We start from the raw sequence: 13,958 nt of genomic DNA, 5'->3' as shown, positions 1-13,958 counted from the left end.
TTCGGTTGTTGCCTGCGTGCATGGCTAACAAGCAAAGCCGACTGTCCTTACTCTTTTCTCTTTTTTTTCATGTAGAAAAATCTTGTCTACTTTCATTGTTAACGACATTGAGTCATCCCTACGTTGCAAATTTTATCACTGCTATTGAATTACTGTTACCAAATTATGTTGCAAATTTCACTATTGTTACCGAATTACTTTGCCAATTTTACTACCGTTATCAAATTGCTAAATGATTTGCCGAATTGGATAGAAAGTTTTTTAGGCGGCATACCTGAGGCAAAATCCTAGATTCTAAAAAAAAATTCTCTACTTTCAGACACGGAACAGAACCAAAACTCTGAATCTTAATATAACATGATACGACTCTTGCTGGTATAAACAACCCGTTTCCTCGATGAACATTGAAACGGATTTTTCGCCATGAATCTTAATATATGTTCAGATTGACCATCTGAATGTCTCAAGAGCAAGTTCTGCTCAGAAAGAAATTGTCAAGTGACCTCTCATCCCGAACCGACACTTCCCAAACTTGAAAACAGCACCCCGACCTTCCGAGCCCTTCATAAGCTGACTCCGTGGCCCCTCACCGGCGCTACAGCCGTTGACTTTTCTGCTTTAATTCCCCATCCCCAGCCCCCAAATCTTTCATCTCGTCTCCACACGCAACAGCATCCATCCAAGTAGAGAAGCCAGAGAGCAATCGGCAAAGAGGACAGGAGGCAAGAAGCGGCGGCGGCATGGACCGGAACCTGAGCGGGTTCCTGATCGGGTGCGTGGGCACCGCCGTGACGCTGCTGGCGTACCAGCAGACGGTGGTGACCAGCACGCAGTGCGTCGCCGCGGGCTTCATCGTCCTCCTCTTCGCCCTCTTCGTCAAGGAAGGATTCATCTCCCTCTGAATCTCTGGTGCGCCTCAGTCATGAGCCCAGGAGGCATCATCGCCCCTTCGTCTCCGCTAGCTGCTTGTATTTTTGCTTGCTTGCTAGTTCAGTCCCGCAGCTGCGGCTGTGCTCCTCAGGTTCTTGGAAAAACACTGTAACTTTTATGTAGTGCTTGGTTCAGTCATGTGACACGGATGATTGTTGCTGGTTTCAAGGGTCTACTCTGTCGGAATCGATGTACTATCTTACTAGTATGTACTTGATCGAAGAACAGCAGACTGCAGACCAGCATAGTTCTTGCTTGCCTTTGGCTAATTATTGGTACACGAATCCTGATTGTATTGAGCCTGGTGTTGCCGTTGTTCGTTTCCTACTGATACACTTTGGCTTGCCAATTCATCTATATATGTTTACTTTATATAGGAGTACAAGTATAATAACTGCTTGTAAGTGAGAATTTTTCCTCCTTTGTTGGCATGAATTCCCCAAAAAGATCGATGTTGTTTCCCACAGTTTTTAGCCTCAGCTACAGGAACCAGGAAGCGACTGCAGTTCTTCTCACAACTACAATGAAACAAAGTTCCTCAGTTTACCTACTCACCTGTCGCAGCAGATTCGTTTAAAGTGTCCTACGCAAAATGAATACAGCCTTCTGTATTTGGTTTAATGTTTATGGAACGAGAAATTCTATTATCATCTAACTTCTCAGTTTTTATAGTCCGTGGAATGGAATAAGTTGATCTATCACAGCTTCATTTCTCGTAAGCTAATAATTAGTACTAGCAGGAGTAACAAAGTCATTCCACTAAATCTAAGAGATGGATTCATGATGCATTACCTTATCTAGAATAAGTTGATTCCCTAAACCAAACACTCTATTACAAAAGAAGTCAATGGATAATGCTCAGCCATACATGCCTCAAGATGAAATAGTAGTACACTGCCGTACACGCCCATATATAAACAGATCACCCTATTATCTTTGTCAGCACAGCACTGTTTCCTCCATCTCCTTGCCTCGTCTACAAACATTACCTTCTACTTGGTTCAAACTAATCTGCTGATGTTGAGATATGGTTCTGCTGATCACGGCAAAAGAATGCCGACTCTGACACTGGCACCGACATTTTCAGACGTGCATCTCTTCTTCAGTAGTCGAGAACAATCTTTTTCACAAAAGCGTACGTCCCAGCTGCCGCAACCACATAACCCAGAACAATAATGGTGGCGATGAGCGCGACCTCCGCCCTGCTGCAGTGCGCCACACCGAAGATCTTGAGGTAGAAGATGCAGGGGAGCAGCATCACGGCCATGACGCTGAGAAGCGAGCCGACGAGCGCCATGAGGTGGCCGAAGAAGGGCACGGCGAGCGCGACGACGACCGTGCAGACGACCAGCAGGGTCCTGACCAGCACGTTGCTTGTGTTTATTTGTTGTGCTGTGACACATATCTTTTCTTCTTCCTTTCCTCCTTTCAGTCTTCTTCTGAATAATGGCTCACGGCAAGCGTCCAAAGGGAGGAAACTCCACAAGCCATGGATCCACCTCCGCGCCTTCGTGTCCCACTTCGTCGCCAAGGGTGAGAGGGAAGGATTTCTTATCCCTATGGCTGACTTGCATTAACCCTTTGAATATGCAGGGCTATCTCTCATGTTGTGGTACATCGACCAACTCCGACGGAGGTTGGACAACAATCGATTGTGCGTGCTATCGAAGCACATCTCGCTGGGTCATCTTCATCCTCCGAGTCACATGGTAGTCAGGATGTCCAGAATCTTATCTGTGAAAGGAGGGAGGTCGGAAACCTGTATTCTGAAGCCACGTGTGAGGTAGGTTGGCTCGAGCTATGTCTCGATGCCATTAAAACAACCCTCTCTGCATCTGAAGAAGGGACCAATGTTGCTCGGATGAGAGCTAATGAAGCTCATGCTAGGGTAGCAGGTAAAATTTCTTTGAATAGTCTTTGCTTTTATATTCATGACTTTATCCGATAACCCTTCATTTTCATTAGATCTTGAGGAACAACTAGCTACTTCTCGTCGTGAGATCGAGGAGGCTCATCGCCGGGAGATTGACCTAGAGAATCGCCACGAGATCCTCCAACGGGCAGCACTTGGCACAGTTGCAGCAGTCAACGCCAGGGGTGTTTTTCTTAAAGATCGCCTATAGGATATCCCGGTTCGTGCCAGGGAAGTGGCAACTCATGGGGTCCGCTATGGTGCCGGTGCCGCTCTGGCTGCAGCGCAACTGCATTCAGGGTACGAGCTCCGTCACCTGGAACCTAGTTTTCCGGACACTGATCGACTAGAAGATCAAGAGGACCTGATTGAAGACTTCACTGATGCTGTCGAGGCTATCGCAGTGATCATCCATACAGAAAATGTTGTAAACAATGTTTTCTTAGGACCCTCATTATATCTAGGGTCTTATATGTAAAGAATCTACTGCTTGAATGTCTCTTTTGATCCTATGTCTTTTACTGTTATTTTCTGTTCTAAAGACGATACTCTAGGTGTCAGCTATTTTGAGCCGATAAGACTCAACTATCAAGCATCGACCCAAATACTTGGGTAGTACTTCTTTACATATTTTCCATTGAGGTCTACGTGATAACAATCCGTATCATACAGCGGTTTGCACATACAAAGCAACATATCTGAGGCGCTGCCATAATCTTGCTACCTCTGAGGATCAAGGGATGCAGATTTGCATCTTGATCCTCCGAGGTACAAAGATTATGAAATCTAAAGAACGACACAGCACATCGCAAAACTTCACCCTCTGTGAGGTGCTCTACCATCTATCTTGCAACCCTCACTGTGGATGCGATCTGCTTCTTGACCGTGAGAGCTACAAGATGGAATATAAAGCACCCAATCTTGAAGAACGAGCACCTTTTAAACTTGAAGCACCCTCAATCCGTTTATGTTTTGTGTAATCTTTTATTAACTTATTTTTTATGTAAATTATTTATTTTATATATTTTCTTGGACTAAAATGGTTTGATAATTATAATAGTATGAATATTTTTAAAATATTAGGACTAACCATCAATGTGGTGTGATGGTGGGGGATGAATTTTTTGCTTCTACTCCCTTCATCCCAAATTACAAGTCATTCTAACTTTTTTGGATATTAAAAAAAGTTTAACTAAATTTATAGAATAAAACAATAACATTTATGATACCAAATAAGTATTATTAGATTCATTATTAATTATATTTTTGTAGTATAGCTATTTGATGTCATAAATCTTTGTAATTTTCTCTATGATTTTTTTTCTTAAACTTAAGATGCTTTGACTCTAAAAAGAGTTTAAACGTGATGGACAATGACTAAATGCTTTCACCTGCGTCAGGCATTGTATAAATGTTAATCGTTGGCACAATGTGTACTACTCTTTTCTGAATGCACATGCGAGAAAGTCTGATACTATTTGATTGTAACGTGCCGAACAATATCTATTACTCTTTTTTTGACTGCACCCGCTGCAACCTGTTGCTTGGAAATCCACAGCAATTAAATTTGTATTAAATTTGCACGAAACCCGGAGAGCCCAGTGTGCCTGGTTTATCCATAAATCTACGAGAAAGGTAAGAGCGAGGCAACCGCTCTTCTCTGTCTTCCTATGGTACTCCTTCGCCTTCTCTCTAGCGTCAAGTGATTCATGTCTTCGGCTAGAGTGATGGACCACGGGAAGCACCTGGTGGAGAACCCTCTAGAGGGGAGCAGGCCTCTGCCGCATCTCTGCTCCCATCTACGGCGCCTTGGGTAAGGCGGTCTTGTTCTTAGTTGTCGAAGTCAGTTCCATTCTGATCTCCTTAATCTTTTTAGGGACATTTCTCACACCGCGACCCTAGAGGTCGGGGTTATCCGGTACCACCCGCTCTCTAGACGTCTACCCTGTGGAACCGAAGGGGTCTTCTCCCCATGGTCGTCGGGAAGTCCATGAGCCCCTCCATAATCGGGATGCGGCTCAGGACCCATGCTCCGACCCTTGTGGCAAGGTTAGTCGGGTTACGCTCTGCCTCAATGCAGTCCAGACTACCCTTGCCACCTCAGACCAGGAGACTGCTGATGCCCTAGCGGCGGCTGCTGATGCTTAGGCCAAGATGATTGGTAAGGTTTTCTTCATCGAGAAGCTCTGTACAAATGTTCACAGCCTTGTTTTGACGATTTTTAGTGTTGTCAACCCTAAAGGAGGAGTTGGCCGCTCTTCAAGAGGCGGCCCTCATCATCGTCAACAATGTGAACGTAGGGGTGTCCTTTTTTAGGACCATCTATGAGCCATGCAAGCTCGGGTTAGGACGGTGGCCCTTAGCGGGGTGCGCCATGGGGCTACCTTAGCCCTAGACGCGGTGCAACTTTGTTTCGGCAATGATCTCCGCCTGCTTGAACCTGGCTTTCTAGTTGGCGCCGATGAGTAGGAGATGCAGGAGCTCACTAGCGACTTTACCGCCACCACGGAGGCCATCGTGGTGGCCATGCATGCAGCAGATGTCATCCTCGCTACCTTCTTTGAGCTATAGATTGTATCTAGGGTCATTTCAATCTTAATGAAAGCTTAGTTTGTTACTTTAATTCGAAGAGCAATTTATGCATGTCGCTTTGTCTTTCATGGTGTTTGCTTCTTGTGCTTGGATGCGATCGGCTTGTGCGGCCAACTCGGATGAGGTGATTTGGATCCTGCCTTCCCTCTAGAAAGGGGGTTGGAGTAGGTTTTAGGGAAGCTTCCTTCCCTCTTATGAAACACCGTAGGTAACTTAGTAACTTCGCATATTTCTATTCTGAATGCTTCCACCTGCGTCAGGCATTGTAAATGTTAATCGTCGGCACAATGTGTATTACTCTTTTCTGAATGCACAAACAAGAAAGTCCAACACTATGCGATTGTAACATGTCGGACAATATCTATTACTCTTTTCTGAATGCGCACGCAAGATTTGATTGCGCATGAAAGAAAGTCCCCTACTCTATGATTGTAACACATTGGATAATAGATTTCGTGTCCAGGTGACTCCTCGATTAGCAATGGGGTTGTTCAACCCTATAGTTCTCTCTTAAGAGGAACGACTCGAGTTGCAATGAGGTAGTCAGACTAGATAGATGTGGCTCATATCGCACTTAGATGTTAGGTTTATTTTACAGTGGCAACATAGTAATAAAAATGGTTCAACATGTACAACTTATTACAGAACCATAAAATAGACATTGTGTCATAAGCAAGACTTCAATTATTACACCAAGAATCATTTTAAATCCAAATTTTGATGCCTACGTGGCAACATAGTGATAAAAAGGGTTCAATATGTACAACTTATTACAGAACCATAAAATAGACATTGTGTCATAAGCAAGACTTCAATCATTACATCAAGAGTCATTCAAAATCCAAATTTCAATGCCTCCGTTCCCTCACCTTCTACCGCATCCCTCCCTTTGATGTTGAACTATCACCAATCTCTTGTACGTCCCTTTCTTGGCAAGGAATCAAGGTGACTATGCATTTAAAGGATGTGGTGATGATAATGAAGTAGGCATCGAAGTCATGATGGTGCTGTTGAGGTCAAACTCGCCTGGTGAGTGCATCTTGTCTGGTGAGTACGCTAAAATCTCATCGTCTAAATCCGATGTCTCATCATGCTTAGTGAAGTGGTTACCTAGACAAATGGTGGACTCTCTGGTCTGCTGAACTGAAGTAGTAGTGTCAGACCCTAGGGTCGACTTAGCTCTATTAATGGTAGGATTAGTAGGCTCGGTGGTCGCATTAGGCTCCGCGATTGTTGGGGAAGCCCTGGGAGGCTCTGTATGTGCCCTTGTGGCATTGCACACAGTATCTGGCCCCTCGACCTAATTGGACAGAGAAGGTCGATTATCCGCTTCATGAGCTGAATCTAAACTCTGCTTATGTTCAACTGTAGTAATACTAGCATTAGCAGGTTCAGGCATCTCGTTCGTTGGAGAAGCCCCGAGAGGCTCTAAATGTGTCCCTGTGGCAGCTTACACCTCGACCTGAGGGGGCAAAGAAGGTGGATCACCTGCCTTATCATAACCTAAAGCTGGCTCAGGTATCTCAGGCATTGGAGAAGCCCTGAGAGGCTCTATATGTGCCCCCATGGTGACTTGCACCTCGACCTGAGGGGGTGAAGAAGGTGGATCACCGTCCTGATCTAGACCTGAAGCTGAACTCTGCTTATGTAGCGTCATCATAATGGGTAACTCTATATGGACAGTTGTATTATCAAGACCAGTCAGATAACCAGGAATGGGGTTAACCTGACTACCACATTGGAACAGAAGCATCTAAAAGTCAGGGGCCTTAACCCCTGTGGCACTGTAAAGTTGATTAAAGCAACCGGTGAACACATTGTACATTAGGTCGATTTTTTGGCCTTATTGGTTGATGGCCTCACAAAAAGCAGATGATTATGGTTCATCTACTCTTTGAGAAGGACCACACTCTCTGCTTGCTTATCAATACTTGCTCTCAAGCACCTCTCTTGTCATTCCATATGCTTCTAGTTTTCTTCCTGGCCGATAACTAGCCTAGCAAGTATCTGTCCAAGCTCCAACGGTTGCTGAACGGACACTAGAGGTGATGCCTACTTGGCTAACGTCTTGGTAGTAGGTGGAACATCGTCCATCTCTTTGTTAGCCACACCACCGGAGGACAACCCTCCCTCGTAGTGGTCATCTGACGTAGGGTCATGGTAGTCACTGTCATCGGAGTCTGAATCTTGCATTCGTATATTCAAGATTCCTCGAATCCTAGACTGGTGCTTTGCCTGCTCTAGGGTTGCATCCACCGTTTCGTGTCTTTCTCTGTCCTGTATGGATAACATCTCTTGAACGGACCTAAGGGCACGCTGTCCACGACGACGATGGTCTAGACTTGCTGGCATGTAGGTCATAACGTCGTAGGTCGACTCGTTGTATAGTGGCCCATTCCTTTTAGAGTTAATTGAGTGTAGCTGATAGCTGATGATGTGAGGGTACATGTGTTGTCATCCAGTACTGATGGCGTCAGCTATCACATCCTCGAACTTAGACAGGAAAAATTATAAGAAGTCAAACTGCTCGCTTCTCCATATTGATAGTACTAGCCAATGTTGCAAGCTGGTCAACGACTCCCTTTTGCTACCACGAGGCAGGACTGTCTTCCTCAGAGCCATGTGTAGAATGTAAGCCTCGGGACGTAGTCTGTCCGGTGTATGCAAGGAGCCATCGGCGAAGGGCTCCATGAAGAGCGGTCGAATCTCCTAGTATGTAGGAAAAGTACCTCCAGCCCTGCTATGACACAGAGGAAGATCTCTGTAGACTATCTGGTGGAGCTTCTTATCTGAAGTGTCAACCCTGAGGAGTTGTTGTAGGCAGTTATAGGACATTCGCTCTGGCCGACCATCGAGCATAAAACCAATGAAGTCATGCTCCGGATGAATCCACACTATTGCATAGAACTAATGCACCCAACTTATCATAATTTGATCAACCTCGCTGAAAAGGTGAACGAAGCCCGGGAACGGCTCAAAGAGGGGCTGAATGGGTATACTAGCTGCTCTCTCAAGCTCATCCCAACCAAGTATCCTTTGGTCTGCTAGTACCGTCTGTCTAGCATGGTAGCTCCTAAAGAAACTCTCCTGAGTCACAGTCCAGAACTGTGATTTTGTGCTAGGCTCTTTGAGGAGTGAAAACCAGAACTCAATATCACAGAACCTGATGCTCCATATCTTCTTTGAGCTATAATACCGAAAGTCATAGAACTGAAGCATCTCTTTCTTTCTGTCAATATTATTGCTCCTCATAGCACCATTGGCAGACACCAAACCTCCTCGACTGCTCCTCGTACCACTATTGGTAGATATCAAATTACCTCCTCAACTGCTCCTCGTACCACCAATGGTGCCACACATCAAATTACCTCCTCGACTGCTTCTCGTACCACCAATTGTGGCACACATCAAACCTCCATGAGTGCGAGCGCCCGCGCCCCCATGAGTAGCTGCAGATTTGATCCAGGAAGGTGCAAAGCAACTGGTCTGGTTTTTGGAGTGGAACTCGGTCATTTGCTGTGCTACTAACATATTAATACTATGAGTACAAGTCTTGTAGCACTAACATATAATTATAAATATTTGCAGTGTGGGCCAATTGTTGACAGGTTCTACCATGGGCACCATGTGTGTCCATGCACTTCATAGACATGATAAAAGTGTAATAAACCTCTGTGCTACTGAAAGTATATACTTTACATGTTAAAAAATACTAGTCCTTGTGTTTATATAATATCATGTTTGCAGATCGAGGATAAATTTGATGTCCTCTCTATTATCACTGGAGCTATATGCATGCACAGAATACATGTGGACCTGTAACATGTGTATCATGGATCCCTATGGTGAGTTTTTTTATTGTTGCTTCATCCTAGAAGTAAGCAATATTGGTTCCTCCTAGAAGCATTTACCTTAAGCTATTTTCCATGCAGAACCGTCGTTCACTGTTGGCATTAGCTGGCAATGATGGCGTAGTAATTGTATGGGAACTCTTGGACCCTGAGGTACCAAACCTTCATGATCAAAACTACATCAAGGAAATCAATTATTTTCACCCTAAGCGAAGAAGCTTCGTGGGTGAGGCAGCTCAAGAATTTGATGTGGCTTTAATCGAATCAATCATGGCCACCCAGAGCGATGCTAAAGGTGAGGGCACATCTGGTGCCAATGAGGATGGGGATGAGGATGAGGCAGAGCAGGATGTTTCAACTCCTGTGAATTCTAGAGTTCAGAAAGTTCTAGAGACGCAAGCAGACTTGCAATCTATGGTGTCTGAAGTGGTTGACAATGTCCAAGATGCTATAGTAAGGTTGTCTGTTCTAGCTATAATTGCTGATGAAGCTAACGATAAGATATCTAATTTGACTATTGCTAGCAATTATGCTAAGGAGAAGCTTGAAAGCAATGAAGAATTAGTGGAGCAGTTTTTAGAGAAACTGCAGGCCATCGAAGCAGCAATAAAGACTAATAGAACTGAATTGGATTTTGTTGTTAAATAAGTTATTCTTCCTAGATTGACTAGTCTTGAGGCAGCAGTGACACAAGGTGTCTAGAAACTAGTGGACAATGCAGAGATGACACAGAAGGAGAAGCTTGAATTGCTGCTTTTCCAAAGCTGATGCCATTGACAATCAGTTAAAGTTCATCGTATCTCAGTATTACAAGGTGGACACAACATTGCTCCAGAACAAAAATCATTTGCAACGGAGTGTCATAGATAGGGTAACGAAGATGGACAACGCTATGCATTCGAAGCAAAATGATGTGGAACAGACTCTCATAGATAGGACGAGGTAGGCAAAGGAATGTATGCAATCACGCCTAAACGCAATTGAGAAGGAGAATCAAGAAAGACATACTGAGATGATCTCGAGGTTTGATACATTGACGAAGCTCTTGTAGAATTTGGGAAACAAAGCATGACATCCATAATGAGGTATGGAAATTTGTGAGTCAAATTGCTTGTTACGGGTCATCGCATGCTGCTCAGTTTTGTGTGCTAGCCGAGGACTGTGACCACCTAATTATGTCAAGCTGGTTAAGGCTCTCTATGCAGAGCACAATACTTGGTTACTGTTTCTAGTGCTAAAACTCATGGGGAGTGGGCTTGGGTGAGTTAGAGAATGTTTCCTTAGAAAGGAACCTTGTTTTATTTTGTGTTAATCCCCAAGTAGATTATTTGGATAATGATACATTGTTATGCATAATGTTGACTGTAGAGAATATAACATGGCTTTTCAAAGTTCATATGCCTATTTATTCTATTTTAGTTGTACTACGAGTAACATATAAATTTGCTGAGCATGCCTTGCTTTTGCACTACTCAGTGCATTTCATTGTATGTAAAGTGAGTCTTAAATCTAATAGTTTTCATTTGTTGCATTTCATTGTATGTAAAGTGAGTCTTAAATCTAATAGTTTTCATTTGTTGCCTTTCATTGTATGTAAAGTGAGTCTTAAATCTAACAGTTTTCATTTGTGGTCCTTTGTAGCTATGCAAGACGTGGAGGCCGCAAGGAAGGCCACAGGCCATGGATTTTCTTTCACTGTAGTATACTCCAAGCAACCATATTTATATATAATATATTGTAGGCAAAAACATGGTGATTTTTTTGTAAAGTAATCTGCTCCTCCCCTGTATGTGTGGTAGGGATAGGCATCAAAAGGGCTCCCCTGCTGCTGCACTATAGCTGCGACAGGGGCAGGCGTCAAAAGGCTCCCTGGCACACTGTAGCCACAACAGGGGCAGGCACTAAAGTCAGCCCTGCTATCACATCTAGCCACTGTAGCAGTATGGCAGCCTGACATGTCTGTATCCTAGGATTAGATGGGTAGAGCTGTATGAAAGCATCTAGGCCCCTAGTTGGATTTCGGTGATTAATGTCAATACAAGATTACTATGACTAACGTGTGTTTTGCAGAGACAATTAAGTTAGGTCATGGTAATGGAGATCGATTGGGCAATCGAGGTTGTCATGCCCCTACGATGGAAATTGTTTTGGTTTTCAAAGGATGGACGACAAGGTTAAGGATAACTAGTTCTAAGTGTCAATTGGAGTTGGAGAGACACTTAGAGTAGTTTAGGACTTTGTTTTTCCTTTGGCCGTACTATGAAGGGGGGTATGAACGGGTAGCTTGACCTAGTTAAGTCTAGTGAGTTAGGTGTGGTGCACACTTGTTAAAACTAGCTCTAGGTAGCTCCTATGAATGCCTAAGATCTTTTGGAGCAAACTTCATTCACATATGTTCGGAAGATGGAAGTGAATGGAGGGTCAAACACTGACCGGACGCTGGCTCCGGTGCGATCGGACGCTGGCCGCAGGGTCCGATCAGTTCATTTGACCAAGGGGATCAAGTCTGGTGTGACCGGATGCTGGGAGGTCATGTGACGCTGAGGGCCAGCGTCCGGTTGACTCCAGTAAGGGTCCAGACTTGGGAAAGAGTGACCGGACGCGTTCGGTCAGTGTGATCGGACCCTGAGTATCCAGCGTCCGGTCGTTTACAGTAAGCATCCAAGAGCGACTGGACGCGTCTGGTCGGTACTGACCGGACCCTGACAGCGTCCGGTCATCACTTGAAAACTGGTTCATGGGTTGAACTGACCGGAGCGTCTGGTCATCACGACCGGAGCGTCCGGTCATCCCGCAGAGGCTCATAACGGTTCGTTTTTCAGGCTGGCTTATAAATAGAGGCTCCACTCGTGAGTGGAGCATCTTTTGCTCATTCCAACAGCTGAGAAACACGTTAGTGAGTGCCAAGAAGAGCAAGGTCCTAGTGAGGTGTTTGTGATTTGAGAATCCAAGAGAGTAGCCTCACTAGCAAATCAAGAGTAGCAAAGTGTGCATCCATCTTCTCATTAGGCTTCGCGTGGTCAAGTGAGAGTTCGTGCTTGTTACTCTTGGTGATCGCCATCACCTAGACGGCTTGGTGGTGATTGGGAGTTTGGTGTTCACCCGGCGGAGCTTGTGGGTGACCCAACTCAAGTTGTGAGCGGTTTTGGGTGATTCGCCACGACGGAGTGTCGAAGAATCAACCCGTAGAGAGCACTTGATCCTTGCGCGGATCAAGGGGGAGCTACACCCTTGCGCGGGTGCTCCAACGAGGACTAGTGGGGAGTGGCGACTCTCCGATACCTCGGCAAAACATCGCCGCGTTCCTTTCTCTCTCTATTTACTTTGAGCACTTACTTTGAGCATTTACTTTGAGCAATTCAATACTTGTTTTTACATCCATAAGATTGCTTGCTAGAGTAAGTTTGGAACTTAGGTTGCGAGGTTGTTGTGCATTAGTTTGATATAAACACTTTTCTAGGCACAAGGGGTTAATTGGGCTATCCGTAGGATTTGATTATTGCAAGAGGATTTAGAATTAGCCCAATTCACCCCCCTCTTGGGCATCTTGATCCTTTCAATTGGTATCAGAGCCTCGTGCTCACGTTTTTAAGCTTAATCGCTTAGAGCAAGATGTCTCACGGGGATGGTCCTCCTCCTATCTTTGAGGGAGATGATTTTCCATATTGGAAAATCCGCATGGAGGCTTACTTAGAAGCTCTAGATGTTGGAATTCTTAAAGCCGCCTCTCAAGGGTTCCCAGCACCTAGGAATGCCGCACAACTTCAAGGCGATGAAGTGAATTATGAAAAATGGAATGCAAAGGCTCGCAACACCATCTTTAGAGGCCTTTGCAAAGATGTGTTTAATCGTGTAAGGAACCACAAAGACGCCCATGCACTATGGTCGGACGTTTGTGCACTCCATGAGGGAACCAAGAGTGAGCGTGAGGAACGCTATCATCTTGTGATTAAAAAGCTAAATTCTTTTGAGATGTTTCCCAAAGAAAGTGCTAATGAGATGTATTCTCGATTAAATGTTCTTATAGAGGAAGTCAATGGGCTTGGACTCACTCAAATGTCACCATCCGACATTGTGAGAAAAATCTTGAGTGTCCTCCCTATTGACAAATATGGGCACATTGTGACCGTGCTACATCAAGGTGATCTTTCCGCCGCTACACCGACACAAATCTTGGGAAAGATAAATGCTCATGAGATGTACATGCACATCACACCACAAGATGGCTCATCCTCTACAAAGAAGAAAGAGAAAGACTTAGCATTCAAAGCTAGTCAAGACAAGGGCAAAGCAAGACTTGAGTATGAGAGCTCAAGTGATGAAGATGATGAAGAAAGCCTTGCCCTCATGGTGAAAAAGACCACCAAGATGCTAAAAAGGCTAAACAAGAGTGGCATCAAGTTTGATGGCAAGAAGAAGAAGTTCTTCACTAGCTCAAGAAGAAAGCCAATCTCCGAGATGGATTGCTACAATTGTGGCGAACTTGGTCATCTAGCTCATCAATGCACAAAGCCCAAGAAGAACAAGTTCAAGAACAAGGGCAAGAAAGATGATTCAAGTGATGAAGATGAAAAGAAGAAGAATAAGCCATACAAGAAGAGAGATGGCAAAAAGAGGGAGTTCTACAAGAAGAAGAAGAGTGGCAAGGCCTATATTGTCGGTGATTGGCTTAC

This window comes from Miscanthus floridulus, chromosome 12 (genome assembly GCF_019320115.1).
Source record: "Miscanthus floridulus cultivar M001 chromosome 12, ASM1932011v1, whole genome shotgun sequence".
In the NCBI taxonomy this organism is placed as follows: Eukaryota; Viridiplantae; Streptophyta; class Magnoliopsida; order Poales; family Poaceae; genus Miscanthus; species Miscanthus floridulus.
Note: the sequence above shows the minus strand (reverse complement) of the source record.